The sequence below is a fragment of the Canis lupus genome, chromosome X, assembly GCF_003254725.2.
Source record: "Canis lupus dingo isolate Sandy chromosome X, ASM325472v2, whole genome shotgun sequence".
NCBI lineage: Eukaryota > Metazoa > Chordata > Mammalia > Carnivora > Canidae > Canis > Canis lupus.
In genome coordinates this window covers 61,863,814-61,879,017 of record NC_064281.1, presented here as the reverse complement: position 1 = coordinate 61,879,017, position 15,204 = coordinate 61,863,814, and the positions used below count along the sequence as shown (strand labels likewise).

At 38.0% G+C, this 15,204-nt stretch overlaps 1 protein-coding gene across 5 annotated transcripts in view; it reads right to left on the bottom strand.

The window, feature by feature from the left end:
* The window catches only part of TENT5D (terminal nucleotidyltransferase 5D), a 91,429-nt gene that overhangs the window by 4,635 nt on the left and 71,590 nt on the right, over positions 1–15,204 (bottom strand). The window contains exon 2 of one of the 5 annotated variants that reach the window (XM_025466263.3): positions 1,083–1,204. The exons of 3 other annotated variants lie outside the window; for them this stretch is intronic. The gene's annotated coding sequence lies outside the window, so the exon portion shown is untranslated. Of the gene's footprint in view, positions 1–1,082; positions 1,205–14,063; positions 14,211–15,204 lie in introns of those variants that run through there. One more of the 5 variants, XM_025466264.3, reaches the window with a different exon arrangement.

Genomic DNA, 15,204 nt, shown 5'->3' with positions numbered 1-15,204 from the left:
ATCATCATTAAGTAACTATTTAGCTGCTGCTTGATCACCTATGTTAATGATACCCAAACTTCTGTTTTTCAGAATTATCTAGAGAACTTAAAAGATACACATATTGAATATCCATCAATGCTCACCTCTATTAACATGGATAATTAAGATCTGAGAGCAATATTATACTTCTTTGGAAAGTCTACTATTTTCACATAATGCACAATATCAATATAATGTTGTAACTATAGGTTTCATATATGACATTAAAATGATAAGACTTATCTTCATGTGTGGGTTATTGCTCAGCAGTTAACAGTCATACTTCATATAGAAGAGTCAAATACTTATATATCAATAACAAAAACATTAAAAAACTTGGAAATTTTAATTTGAAAGAGCACAGCGAAATATAAACTTTGGATGACTACCATATAAACGATGGGAAAACACCAACAAAATCATTCACATTGCTTACGTTTGTCTTGGCACAATACAGTTCTTAGTTACTGAAAGTGAGTTTATTGAACATGAAATATAAAGCTATATTTTTCACGGACTAAAAGCTCAAATTCAAGGCAGAAATCTTTCACTATTGTGTAACATAAACCCAGACAGAAGTACAAAATCTGAAATTCCTAATTATTTTTCTCAAAGTATGGAAATCAACAGTAGGTCACTATTTTGCAGAGCATATAAATCTTATTCTGACTCTCTGATTTCTCCCAAAATAGTCATCTTTAAAGCTATCACTTTTTCTTTTTTTTATTTTTTATTTTATTTTATTTTGCTATCACTTTTTCTATCTAGCTTAACCAATATTAGTATGCCCATATTGTACCCAACTGTAGTAAACACAGAAAGTAGTTTCCATTATTCAACTGGTTATATTCACTGGAATTCAAGGCAAGATGAATGAGTTGGCAAGACTTCACAAAGAACTGAAAATAGACACCTGCATAATAAAGTATAAGAGTTCTCCCTATCACCATTCTATGGTCCTTCTGACTATAGGAAGAAAAGGAAAGCTTAGCCACTATTTTCATATTTATATTAATACTAGAATAATATTTTCAAAGAATTATAAAAGGCTTAAGACTTACATTGGAAGGATTACTTCAAGAATGCAACACAGTTGAATTAATATGATGATTTAGTGGATCCTTTAATAAGGATAGTAATTTTCATTTTATCACTGAATAAAATAATGAAACTTCCAGGAAAACTACAGGAAGAAAAAAATGCAACAATAGAGTTCTTCGATAAATGTTATATGCAAGCAATCCGGTGATCCCTTTTCAGTAGTCCTACAAGTTACATACACAGAGACACAGATACACAGAGAGATAAAGAGACAGAAAGTCTGACAGAAGAAATTATTTTAGCATACATAAGAATTACATTGACGGCCTGTAAACACACATATTCCTGAGTCATGCCTTCAGAGTTTCTTATCCAGATCAGAGGTAAGGCCTAAATATTTGCATTTTTACTAACTTCCCAGGTGATGTTGATGCTGCTCATCAGGAAACCACACTTTAAGAATCACTAATTTATAGAAAACTGAGAAAGAAGAGTAATCCCAATAGCAGTACATAGTCTCTCATAATTTGGCTAGTTCTATTTAATTTCAAGCATTACTTTGAATAATCTAGCTAATTCTAATAAAAGTAAATGTTCTTTTAGAATATAGGCTTTTTAAAATTTTAACAGTTACATATTATTTTCTCAACTAAATATTTAATAGAAAGTGTTTACAAACTTTGTATCAGGATTCTAAAATACAGGGACAGCTGGATGGCTCAGCGGTTGAGCTTCTGCCTTTGGCTCAGGGTGTGATCCTGGAGTCCCAGGATCGAGTCCCACATCAAGCTTTCAGCATGGAGCCTGCTTCTCCCTCTGCCTATGTCTCTGCCTCTCTCTCTGTGTGTGTGTCTCTCATGAAAAATAAATAAAATATTGTAAAAAAGGATTCTAAAATACAAGTCTAATAGTACCACTATCATAAATGATTGCATACAGAATTGGATTTCTCTGCTTTAGACACTGTCACTACATATATACATATATACCTACATATAGATAAACAGATTTTTTTTTCAAAACTTCAACATTAAATCAGGCCCTGGGCTGAAGGCAGTGCTAAACTGCTGAGCCAGCCGGACTGCCCAAACAGATTTTGATTATAATGTATTTTACTAGTTAAACGAACTGTTATATATTATTTCTCTATTGGAAAGAAGTATTGGATATTTTATCTGGTATACTGCTTTTGTTTCTAAGAGGAAATACTACCATCTGTGAGAAATGGTAAGAAGTGACAATCCAGTAATTTATTAAGCTATATTTTATTCACAACCAACCGTTATCTTTTAAAAAAATACAGATACCCATTTCAGAAAAAAATAGTATTTTGGTATATCAAGAAGAAAATATTATGGTTGCCAATTAATATTACTTTGATGTTTCCATGCTATATTCGGCAACACAGTGGAATACCTTGGATGACATTAATAGTATAATGCACTAAATAGAAAATAAAAAGAAAACAGTATCTATGAACAAAAAGTGTTAGTCATCTCTTAGAAAATTCTTGCACAGTTTTCACCCTGCTAAAAATAAAGAATGAAATATTACATTATCCTAAGAGAAAACTCCTACTGATATTTGAAATCACTTAAATCTGAAAGAATAGTTAATAATATATTGATTGGGACGCCTATGTACCCATAGTCAGGCCAGGATTGGGAAAAAAAAACCCTCACCCCATCATGGTCACTGCTTTGTGTCTGGTTCAGGGATGAAAAATGTAAAACATCTACTGTTTTGTGATTTTGCATTTCAATATTAAAGTTGTAATGTCAATCAAATAGTTGGTTAATCAAACTACACTTTATTTATTTTTTAAATATTTTATTTACTTATTCATGAGACACAGAGAGACAGAGAGAAAGAGAGAGAGGCAGGCGGAGACACAGGCAGAGAGAGAAGCAGGCTCCATGCAGGGAGTGTGACGTAGGACTCAATCCCGGGTCTCCAGGATCACACCCTGGGCTGAAGGCGACGCTAAACCACTGAGCCACCTGAGCTGCCCTCAAACTATAATTTAAAATTTACTGGGGGGAGGAGGGGCAAGATGGCAGAAGAGTAGGGACCCCCAATCACCTGTCCCCACCAAATTACCTAGATAACCATCAAATCATCCTGAAAATCTACGAATTCGGCCTGAGATTTAAAGAGACAACAGCTGGAATGCTACAATGAGAAGAGTTCGCACTTCTATCAAGGTAGGAAGACAGGGGAAAAAAGAATTAAAGAAACAAAAGGCATCCAAGGGGGAGGCGCCCCATGAGGAGCTGGGCTAAGGCCAGGGCGCGTGCCCCCAGGACAGGAGAGCTCTGTCCCAGAGAAGCAGGAGCATCACCAATCTTCCGGGGCAGAAAGGCACTCGCAGGGAGTTAGAGCAGGACCCCAGGAAGGACAGGGATGCCCTCAGGCTCCCTGGGACACTAACAGACACCTGCGCCCCAGGGAGAGTGTGCCAAACTTCCTAAAGGGCTGCAGCCCGCGCTCGCATTAACCTGAGAGCAGCACTGAAGGGCTCCGGTGGCGGGTCTGCGTGGAGGCGGAGGGGGCTGTGCGCCCCGGGAGCAGCTCGGAGGGGCTCCAGCGGCGGCTCCTCAGAGAGGGGGCTGCGCGGCCGGGAGCGCGAATCCAACAGCACAGGCCCGGGAGCACAGTGCAGGGACACAGCCCAGGATCCGGCCTCACCCCAGGACAGGCAGAGGCCAGGAGGGCCCAGGAGAGCAAGGACGCTCCTGCCCGGATCTGGGCAGATCAAGGGCCCCGCCCTCAGAGCATCCAGGCCCTTGCAGACCAAGAGCTCCTTAGTTACTGCAGGAGCTGAATCCAGGGCTCCAAAGCTGGCCGCCACCACTGTGATTGTTTCTCCTGGGGCCTCATGGGGTAAAAATCCCCCACTGAGCCCTGAACCAGGTAGGGGGAAGAGCAGCTCCCCCAAGTGCTACCACCTGAAAATCAGCACAACAAGCCCCTTCCCCAGAAGACCAACTAGACGGACAAGTTTCAGGGGAAGTCAAGGGACTTAAAGTAGACAGAATCAGAAGATACTCCCCCGTGTTTTTTCTTTTTCTTTCTTTCTTTCTTTCTTTCTTTCTTTCTTTCTTTCTTTCTTTCTTTCTTTCTTTCTTTCTTTCTTTCTTTCTTTCTTTTTCTTTCTTTCTTTCTTCTTTCTTTCTTTCTTTCTTTCTTTCTTTCTTTCTTTCTTTCTTTCTTTTTTTTTTACTTTTTGACTTCTGTTTGCTTCCCCCACCCTTTTTTCCTTTCTTTTTCTTTCTCTTTTTTCTTTTTTTATTCCTTTTTCCTTTTTTTCTCTTTTCTTTCCTTCTTTCTCTCCTCTCTTTTTCACCTTTTCCCAGTACAACTTATTTTTATCCACTCTGCACTGAGCAAAATGAAACGAAGGAAAAATTCACCTCAAAAGAAAGAATCAGAAACAGTCCTCTCTCCCACAGTTACAAAATCTGGATTACGGGATCCCTGGGTGGCGCAGCGGTTTGGCGCCTGCCTTTGGCCCAGGGCGCGATCCTGGAGACCCAGGATCGAGTCCCACATCAGGCTCCCGGTGCATGGAGCCTGCTTCTCCCTCTGCCTATGTCTCTGCCTCTCTCTCTCTCTCTGTGACTATCATAAATAAATAAAAATTAAAAAAAAAAAAAAAAAAACCAAAATCTGGATTACAATTCAATGTCAGAAAGCCAATTCAGAAGCACTATTATACAGCTACTGGTGGCTCTAGAAAAATCATAAAGGACTCAAGAGACTTCATGACTGCAGAATTTAGATCTAATCAGACAGAAATTAAAAATCAATTGAATGAGATGCAATCCAAACTAGAAGTCCTAACGACAAGGGTTAACGAGGTGGAAGAACGATTGAGTGACATAGAAGACAAATTGATGGCAAAGAGGGAAACTGAGGAAAAAAGAGACAAACAATTAAAAGACCATGAAGATAGATTAAGGGAAATAAACGACAGCCTGAGGAAGAAAAACTTACGTTTAATTGGTGTTCCCGAGGGCGCCGAAAGGGCCAGAGGGCCAGAATATGTATTTGAACAAATTCTAGCTGAAAACGTTCCTAATCTGGGAAGGGAAACAGGCATTCAGATCCAGGAAATAGAGAGATACCCCCCTAAAATCAATAAAACTGTTCAACACCTCGACATTTAATAGTGAAGCTTGCAAATTCCAAAGATAAAGAGAAGATCCTTAAAGCAGCAAGAGACAAGAAATCCCTGACTTTTATGGGGAGGAGTATTAGGGAAACAGCAGACCTCTCCACAGAGACCTAGCAGGCCAGAAAGGGCTAGCAGGATATATTCAGGGTCCTAAATGAGAAAAACATGCAACCAAGAATACTTTATCCAGCAAGGTTCTCATTCAAAATGGAAGGAGAGATAAACAGCTTTCAAGACAGGCAGGAACTGAAAGAATATGTGACCTCCAAACAAACTCTGCAAGAAATTTTAAGGGGGACTCTTAAAATTCCCCTTTAAGAAGAAGTTCAGTGGAACAATCCACAAAAACAAGGACTGAATAGATATCATGATGACACTAAACTCATATCTTTCAACAGTAACACTGAACGTGAATGGGCTTAATGACCCCATCAAAAGGTGCAGGGTTTCAGACTAGATAAAAAAGCGGGACCCATCTATTTGCTGTCTACAAGAGAATCATTTTAGACTGAAGGACACCTACAGCCTGAAAATAAAAGGTTGGAGAACCATTTACCATTCAAATGGTCCTCAAAAGAAAGCAGGGGTAGCCATCCTTATATCAGATAAACTAAAATTTACCCCGAAGACTGTAGTGAGAGAAGAAGAGGGACACAATATCATACTTAAATGATCTATCCAACAAGAGGACTTAACAATCCTCAATATATATGTCCCGAATGTGGGAGTTGCCAAATATATCAATCAATTAATAACCAAAGTGAAGAAATACTTAGATAATAATACACTTATACTTGGTGACTTCAATCTAGTGCTTTCTATACTCGATAGGATTTCTTTTTTTTTTTTTAATTTATGATAGTCACACAGAGAGAGAGAGAGAGACGCAGACACATAGGCAGAAGGAGAAGCAAGCTCCATGCACAGGGAGCCCGACGTGGGATTCGATCCCGAGTCTCCAGGATCGCGCCCTGGGCCAAAGGCAGGCACTAAACCGCTGCGCCACCCAGGGATCCCTCGATAGGTCTTCTAAACACAACATCTCCAAAGAAACGAGAGCTTTAAATGATACACTGGACCAGATGGATTTCACAGATATCCACAGAACTTTACATCCAAACGCAACTGAATACACATTCTTCTCAAGTGCACATGGAACTTTCTCCAGGATAGACCACATACTGGGTCACAAATCGGGTCTGAACCGATACCAAAAGATTGGGATCCTCCCCTGCATATTCTCAGACCATAATGAAATTAGAACTAAATCACAAGAAGTTTGGAAGGACCTCAAACACGTGGAGGTTGAGGACGATCCTGCTAAAAGATGGAAGGGTCAACCAGGATATTAAAGAAGAATTAAAAAGATTCATGGAAACTAATGAGAATGAAGATACAACCACTCAAATCTTTGAGAAGCAGCAAAAGCAGTCCTGAGGGGGAAATACATGGCAATACAAGGATACATTCAAAAACTGGAAAGAACTCAAATACAAAAGCTAACCTTACACGTAAAGGAGCTAGAGAAAAAACATCAAATAGATCCTACACCCAGCAGAAGAAGAGAGTTAATAAAGATTTGAGCAGATCTCAACGAAATCGAGACCAGAAGAACTGTGGAACAGATCAACAAAACCAGGAGTTGGTTCTTTGAACTAATTAATATGATAGATAAACCATTAGCCAGCCTTATTAAAAAGAAGAGAGAGAAGACTCAAATTAATAAAATCATGAATGAAAAAGATCACTACCAACACCAAGGAAATACAAATGATATTAAAAGCATATTATGAACAGCTCTACACCAATAAATTAGGCAATCTAGAAGAAATGGACGCATTCCTGGAAAGCCACAAACTCCCAATACTGAAACAGGAAGAAATAGAAAACCTGAACAGGCCAATAACCAGGGAGGAAATTGAAGCAGTCATCAAAAACCTCCCAAGACACTAAAGTCCAGGGCCAGATGGCTTCCCAGGGGAATTCTATCAAACGTTTAAAGAAGAAACAATACCTACTCCACTAAAGCTGTTTGGAAAGATAGAAAGAGATGGAGTACGTCCAAATTCATTGTATGAGGCCAGCATCACCTTAATTGCAAAACCAGACAAAGACCCCACCAAAAAGGAGAATTACAGACAAGTATCACTGATGAACATGCATGCAAAAATTCTCAACAAGATACTACGCAATAGGATCCAACTGTACATTAAGAAAATTATTCAACATGACCAAGTAGGATTTATCCCCGAGACACAAGGCTGGTTCAACACTCATAAAACAATCAATGTGATTCATCATATCAGCAAGAGACAATCCAACAATCACATGATCCTCTCATTAGATGCAGAGAAAGCATTTGACAAAATACAGCATCCATCTTTGATCAAAACTCTTCAGAGTGTAGGGATAGAGGGAACATTCCTCAACATCTTAAAAGCCATCTACGAAAAGCCCACAGCAAATATCATTCTCAATGGGGAAGCACTAGGATCATTTCCCCTAAGATCAGGAACAAGACAGGGATGTCCACTCTCACTACTGCTATTCAACATAGTACTGGAAGTCCTAGCCTCACCAATCAGACAACTAAAAGACATTAATGCATTCAAATTGGCAAAGAAGAAGGCAAACTCTCCCTCTTCGCCGATGACATGATACTCTACATAGAAAACTCAAAAGCCTCCACCCCAGGATTGCTAGAACTCATACAGCAATTTGGCAGCGTGGCAGGATACAAAATCAATGTGCAGAAGTCAGTGGCATTTCTATACACTAACAATGAGACTGAAGAAAGAGAAATTAAGGAGTCAATCCCATTTCCAATTTCACCCAAAAGCATAAGATACCTAGGAATAAACCTAACCAAGGAGGTAAAGGATCTATACCCTAAAAACTATAGAACACTTCTGAAAGAAATTGAGGAAGACACAAAGAGATGGAAAAATATTCCATGCTCATGGATTGGCAGAATTAATATTGTGAAAATGTCAATGTTACCCAGGGCAATTCACACTTTTAATGCAATCCCTATCCAAATACCATGGACTTTCTTCAGAGAGTTAGAACAAATTATTTTAAGATTTGTGTGGAATCAGAAAAGACCCCAAATAGCCAGGGGAATTTTAAAAAAGAAAACCATAGCTGGGGGCATCACAATGCCAGATTTCAGGTTGTACTACAAAGCTGTGGTCATCAAGATAGTGTGGTCCTGGACAAAACAGACACATAGATCAATGGAACAGAATAGAGAACCCAGAATTTGACCCTGAACTTTATGGTAAACTAATATTCGATAAAGGAGGAAAGACTGACTATCCATTGGAAGAAAGACAGTCTCTTCAATAAGTGGTGCTGGCAAAATTGGACATCCACATGCAGAAGAATGAAACTAGACCACTCCCTTGCACCATAAACAATGATAAACTCAAAATGAATTAAAGATCTAAATGTGAGACAAGATTCCATCAAAATCCTAGAGAAGAACACAGGCAACACCCTTTTTGAACTCAGCCACAGTAACTTCTTTCAAGATACATCCACGAAGGCAAAAGAAAGAAAAGCAAAAATGAACTATTGGGACTTCATCAAGATAAGAAGCTTTTGCACAGCAAAGGATACAGTCAACAAAACTAAAAGACAACCTACAGAACGGGAGAAGATATTTGCAAATGACGTATCAGATAAAGGGCTAGTTTCCAAGATCTATAAAGAACTTATTAAACTCAACACCAAAGAAACAAACAAACGAATCATGAAATGGGCAAAAGACATGAACAGAAATCTCACAGAGGAAGACATAGACGTGGACAACGTGCACATGAGAAAATGCTCTGCATCACTTGCCGTCAGGGAAATACAAATCAAACCCACAATGAGATACCACCTCACACCAGTGAGAATGGGGAAAATTAACAAGTCAGGAAACCACAAATTTTGGAGGGGATGGGGAGAAAAGGGAACCCTCTTACACTGTTGGTGGGAATGTGAGATTTGCAGCCACTCTGGAAAACTGTGTGGAGGTTCCTCAAAGAGTTAAAAATCGACCTGCCCTACGACCCAGCAATCGCACTGTTGGGGATTTACCCCAAAGATACAGATTCAATGAAATGCGGGGACACCTGCACCCCAATGTTTCTAGCAGCAATATCCACAATAGCCAAACTGTGGAAGGAGCCTTGGTGTCCATCCAAAGATGAATGGATAAAGAAGATGTGGTTTATGTGTACAATGGAATATTACTCAGCCATTAGAAATGACAAATACCCAGCATTTGATTCAACGTGGATGGAACTGGAGGGTATTATGCTGATTGAAGTAAGTCAATCGTAGAAGGAGAAATGTATGTTCTCATTCATTTGGGGAATATAAATAATCGTGAAAGGGAAAAGAAGGGAAGGGAGAAGAAGTGTGTGGGAAATATCAGAAAGGGAGTCAGAACATAAAGACTCCTAACTCTGGGAAATGAACTAGGGGTGGTGGAAGGGGAGGAGGGCGGGGGGTGGTGGTGAATGGGTGACGGGCATGGGGGGGGCACTTGACGGGATGAGCACTGGGTGTTATTCTGTATGTTGGCAAATTGAACACCAATAAAAAATACATTTATTCTGAAAAAAATAAAATAAAACTTATTGGTTGCTGGGGAGTAGAAGGGTACCTGTAAAAGGAATAAAAGTATTGCAGTAGCTACGTAGTGATAAATAAAATAAACCTTTTAACAAAATTATCTTAAGAGGTTTATTTTTTCCTTTATTCTCAATAACGCAGAAAACTTTTTTCTTGCTTCTTTATTGTGCTATCCCAAAGCACAGAGATACCATCAGAGATGACAAAGCAGTGAAAGGCAAAGTAAGTGAGCTTCTGTAAATGGGATAAAAATCACCTCTGTATCAATAGAGAGTTTGGTGCCTTAGTTTCCTGATTATAGAGAATGCAAATTAGAAGAGGAAGTATCTTTCTAGTAGTCATTGTATTGATAAGAACGAGATTAAAAATTAATGCACTTAAAAAAAAGAAAATTAATGCACTTATAACCTACTTTGCATTATAATCCTAAAGTAATGCTTAAAATGGCCACCAAATCAGAATATATATCCCTTCAAAAAGACAGAGATGACTCCAAAGAATAGTTCAGATTATATACAGTTGAAACTAATAGCTAGATGTAATAAAATATAAGTACATGTACTTAAAGTTGACTGCATGTAGTCTGGTCTATTTTTAAATTAAGATTCTTAGTTATACCTTGAAGCAGACTCCTCCTCTATGGCTGTCATACTAATTTATGCTGATGACAGCTGAGGTTTTTTTTTTTAATTTCAGTATAATTGACACACAATGTTACATTAGTTTTATGTGTACAATAGTTATTCAACATTAGTATTAGGTGTACAAATAGTGATTCAACTTCTCTGTATCTTATGCTATGCTCACCACAAATTTGATGGCTGTAGTTTTTAAAATGGGATAGATGAAATTTTAAATATATATATATGGATTTTGTCTTGTTTTGTTATATCCAAACTGAAACTGTATGTCTTTAGATTGGAGTATTTACTCCATTTACATTTAAAGTAATTATATATATAATTATATTATTATAAATTTTAATATTATAATCATATAAAAATGCATATATATATATATATATATATATATATATATATATATACACAATATATATATCGGACAATGGAAGTTAAAAAAACTCTAAAGAACTAGTTTTTCTTTTCAATTGAATTAATTCCTTGTTCCACTAAAATCAGAATGGGCCTTACCTAAAAGGAAACATAAAAGTAAGTCTGTGTTTAGAATCCAATTGTAGATGCAAAATATTTTAAGGTAAAATTTTTTTTATTTATTTTTATTTTAATTCCAGTATAATTAACATAAAGTGTTATATTAGTTTCAGGTATAACATATAGTGATTCAATAATTCCATACATCACCCAGTGTTTATCTTAACAAGTGCACTCAAACCCCAGCAGCTATTTCACCCAACCCCCTACCCACCTCCCCTCTGGTAACCATCAGTTCTCAATAGTTTAGATTCTATTTCTTGGCTTTTTTCTATTTTTACCCTTTGTTAATTTGTTTTGTTTCATACATTCTAAACATAAGTGAAATCATATGGTATTTATCTTTCTATGACTGACCCATTTCACTTAGCATTATACTCTCTAGCTCCATCTATGTCATTGCAAATAGCAAGATTTCATTCTTTTATATGGCTGAATGATATTCCATTGTACTCTTAATAACTAGTACTAACATTAAGTTTTGTGGAAAATCCTGAAAATTCTTTTTATAAACACCATAATCACAATACATTCATCAATCTAAATAGGTGGCTATTTTATAATCTGTTAAAAATAAACATTCTGACTAAAAGTCAGTTCACCCTTGTGGATTATTCTATTAATCCACATATGGAATTTAAGAAACAAAACAGATGAACATAGGTAAAGGGGGGAAAAAGAGAGGCAAGTAAACCATAAGAGATTCAACTGTAAAGGACAAACTGAACGTTGATGGAGGGGGGGTGAACCGGGGATGGGCTAAGTGGGTGATGAGTATGAAGGAGGGCACTTGTGTTAAGCACTGAATCACTAAATTCAAATCCTGAAACCAATATTACACTATATGTTAACTAACTAGAATTTTATGAAAATTTGAAAAAAAAAGATTTTGATGGGATGAGCACTGGGTACTATACTATATGTTAGCAAATCAAACTTCAATTAAAAATGGATAGGAAATATCAGAAAGGTAGACAGAACATGGAAGACTCCTAACTCTGGGAAACGAACTAGGGGTTGTGGAAGGGGAGGAGGGCAGGGGGTGGGGGTGACTGGTTGGCGGGCAATGAGGGGGGCACCTGACAGGATGAGCACTGGGTGTTATTCTGTATGTTGGCAAATTGAACACCAATAAAAAATAAATTTATTATTAAAAAATTTTAAAAAGCATAAAGAATAAAAAAGAGAAAAAATGATTTAATTTAATTACAAAGAGATCTTAAAACATATTTCAGTTTAAAATCTGGCAAAGGGTGAAATGTTTTAAAAGAAAAAGTGTAAACATTTAAAAAGAAAGTTGCACACTTCCAACATGTTTAATATAGATAAATAGAATGGTCAAACTGTGGAAGGAGCCTTGGTGTCCATTGAAAGATGAATGGATAAAGAAGATGTGGTCTATGTTTACAATGGAATATTACTCAGCCATTAGAAATGACAAATACCCGCTATTTGCTTCGATGTGGAGGGACCTGGAGGGTATTGTGCTGAGTTAAATAAGTCAATCGGAAAAGGACAAACATTATATGGTCTCATTCATTTGGGGAATATAAAAATTAGTGAAAGGGAATAAAGGGAAAGGAGAAAAAAATGAGTGAAAATATCAGTGAGTGTGACAAAACATGACAGATTCCTAACTCTGGGAAATGAACAAGGGGTAGTGGAAAGGGAAGTGAGTGGAGGGTTGGGGTGACTGGGTGATGGGCATTGAGAAGGGCACTTGGCGGGATGAGCACTGGGTGTTATGCTATATGTTGGCAAATTGAACTCCAATAAAAAATAAAAAAATAAAAAAGATAAATAGAATGGAATGTTACCATAATATTTGTTTATAATTTAATTTAAAATGCTTATATGAAGTTTCTGTTATTGTGTGTATGCAATTTTTATATGATTGACCACTGTGCTTAAGTCCTAGAACAATACTTACATCACAAACACTGTATTAATTATCCACAATGCCCTACAGCAAGTTTATAGCATTTAAAGTTTTGAGAGGGACTTCTCAATACCAGTTCACTTTAGCATTAATCATTTTCAAATTTGGTGCTGAAGAATAAATCTCATCATACTGATGTTAAAACAGTTCCTATTTAGATTAATTTATAAATTATTTCATCTGTGATTTTACTAATGAAATAAATGGGTTCATATTCCAAATTTATAGTCTCTTACCAATGAACCTCAGATAATTATGAAATGAGAAAAAAGTATTTATTTTTAAATTTTCTTAATTTTAATGTTTTTAGTTATGTTAAAAACGTGATAATTTCATTTTTAACTACTAGTAGTGGCAAAGTGCTCTCAGAGATGTTATTGTGCTTATTATAATTAGGCTTGGCCCATGGAGGAAGGGGTAAAGAAACATGAATTTCTCCTGTACCAAAAGATGGCAGCAGAAATGTTCATTATTTCTAGTTTCTATTCATATCCACAAAAAGGCAGGCAGATAGATTCTACTTTAGTGTTACTCATATCCTGATCTGCCATTCTCTTTACTTTACGACCATCTCTTTTCGAACACTATGATTAGCTCCAATTTTTGTTCTAACAGTGTTATTACTAAGAATTAACATGAATTCCTGGTTTCCTGCCATTGATGAATAGGGAAATAACTTGTGCTTGAAATTCTTATATATGGATGGACCCATGCAAAAAGAGGGGTTTTCTATGGAAATCATCTCCCAAGTCCTTCCAGGTTTAGTGTCAATCCCTTATAGTGGGAAGTGTGAGAGAGCTCAGTAGCACAACTTTTTTTCTTTCCCACTGCTCCTTACAATGGCTGGTAGAGGCTGATAGCAATGCAAATTCGACAGTCAGATTTATTTTGCTTTAAGATACCTGATGCTTGGGGATCCCTGGGTGGCTCAGCGGTTTGGCGCCTGCCTTCGGCCCAGGGCCTGATCCTGGAGACCCAGGATTGAGTCCCATATCGGGCTCCCTGTATGGAGCCTGCTTCTCCCTCTGCCTCTCTCTCTCTGTCTCTCATGAATAAATAATTAAAATCTTTTTAAAAAATAAGATACCTGATGCCAAGAGTTGCTGCCTCTTCAAACTGCCATTAACCTCAAGGAGGGGATCTGGACAGAGAGAACTCTAGTTCCCTTTGGAGGGAATGACAGGGTAGGGAAATCACTAAGACTGAAGTACAATAGGCTCATAGGCAAGTTGTGAGCTAAAGATACCTACTGAGATCAAAGCTCCACCCCCTCTGCACTAGACTGTTCAGCTCACTATGACTCTCACAATATACTCAGTAACCAGGTAATCATTCTTCAAGTCATTCCAGATCTGTTACCTCTTTGTGGATAACCCTATCAACACACATGGATCAAGGATTCTCTGGAGGCTGAATGGGATTCCAGAATGATAGCCAACAATATATGTACCATCCATATGACTCAGGAACACTACCTGAAGAGGCAGTAAAGTAGGAACCTATCAGAATGCTCCAGGAAAAAGCCTTAGCATTAAAAAAATCTATTAGCTTATTTCCCCTTCTCCCTTCACAGCACCTTCTGGACCATAATAACTCAGTTCACCAACTGTTGCTCTCTTCAAGTCCATTCAGACAACTGCAGTGGGGCAGGGATATGGTGCTAGAATGAGGCTCTGGAGGGGGGCCTGCTGTTAAGCACAGAGGAGAAGGGGAAGGGTGGCCAAAGAAAAAACAAAGAGAAATGCAAAAAAAAAATAAATAAATAAAAGAAGGAATAAAGGCAGAAGGAAGGAAAGAAAGAAATTAAGGAAGGAGGGATGCCTAGGTGGCTCAGCAGTTGAGCATCTGCCTTTGGCTCAGAGCATGATCCCAGGGTTCTCTGCGAGGGGCCTGCTTCTCCCTCTGCCTATGTCTCTGTCTCTCTGTCTCTCTCTCTCTCTCATGAATGAAGAAATAAAATCTTTAAAAAAAGAAATTAAGGAAGTAGGAAAGAAAGCACAGACAGCAAGCACTTGTAACAGCTGCCAGGGCCCTTAAGCCACTGCTGTCCAAGGACAAGTGGGTACTGGCAGTACTTCCCCCAACAGACTCCTCCAGTCCCACTCACCCAGGCTCATGTCCCTTGTAGGGTAAAGCTATTTCCATGGTGACCTATGGGCACACAAATTAAGGTGGTCCATAATAGGAGTCATAGGAGTTCCACATACTCCAGGCCAGTGACCTCTCCA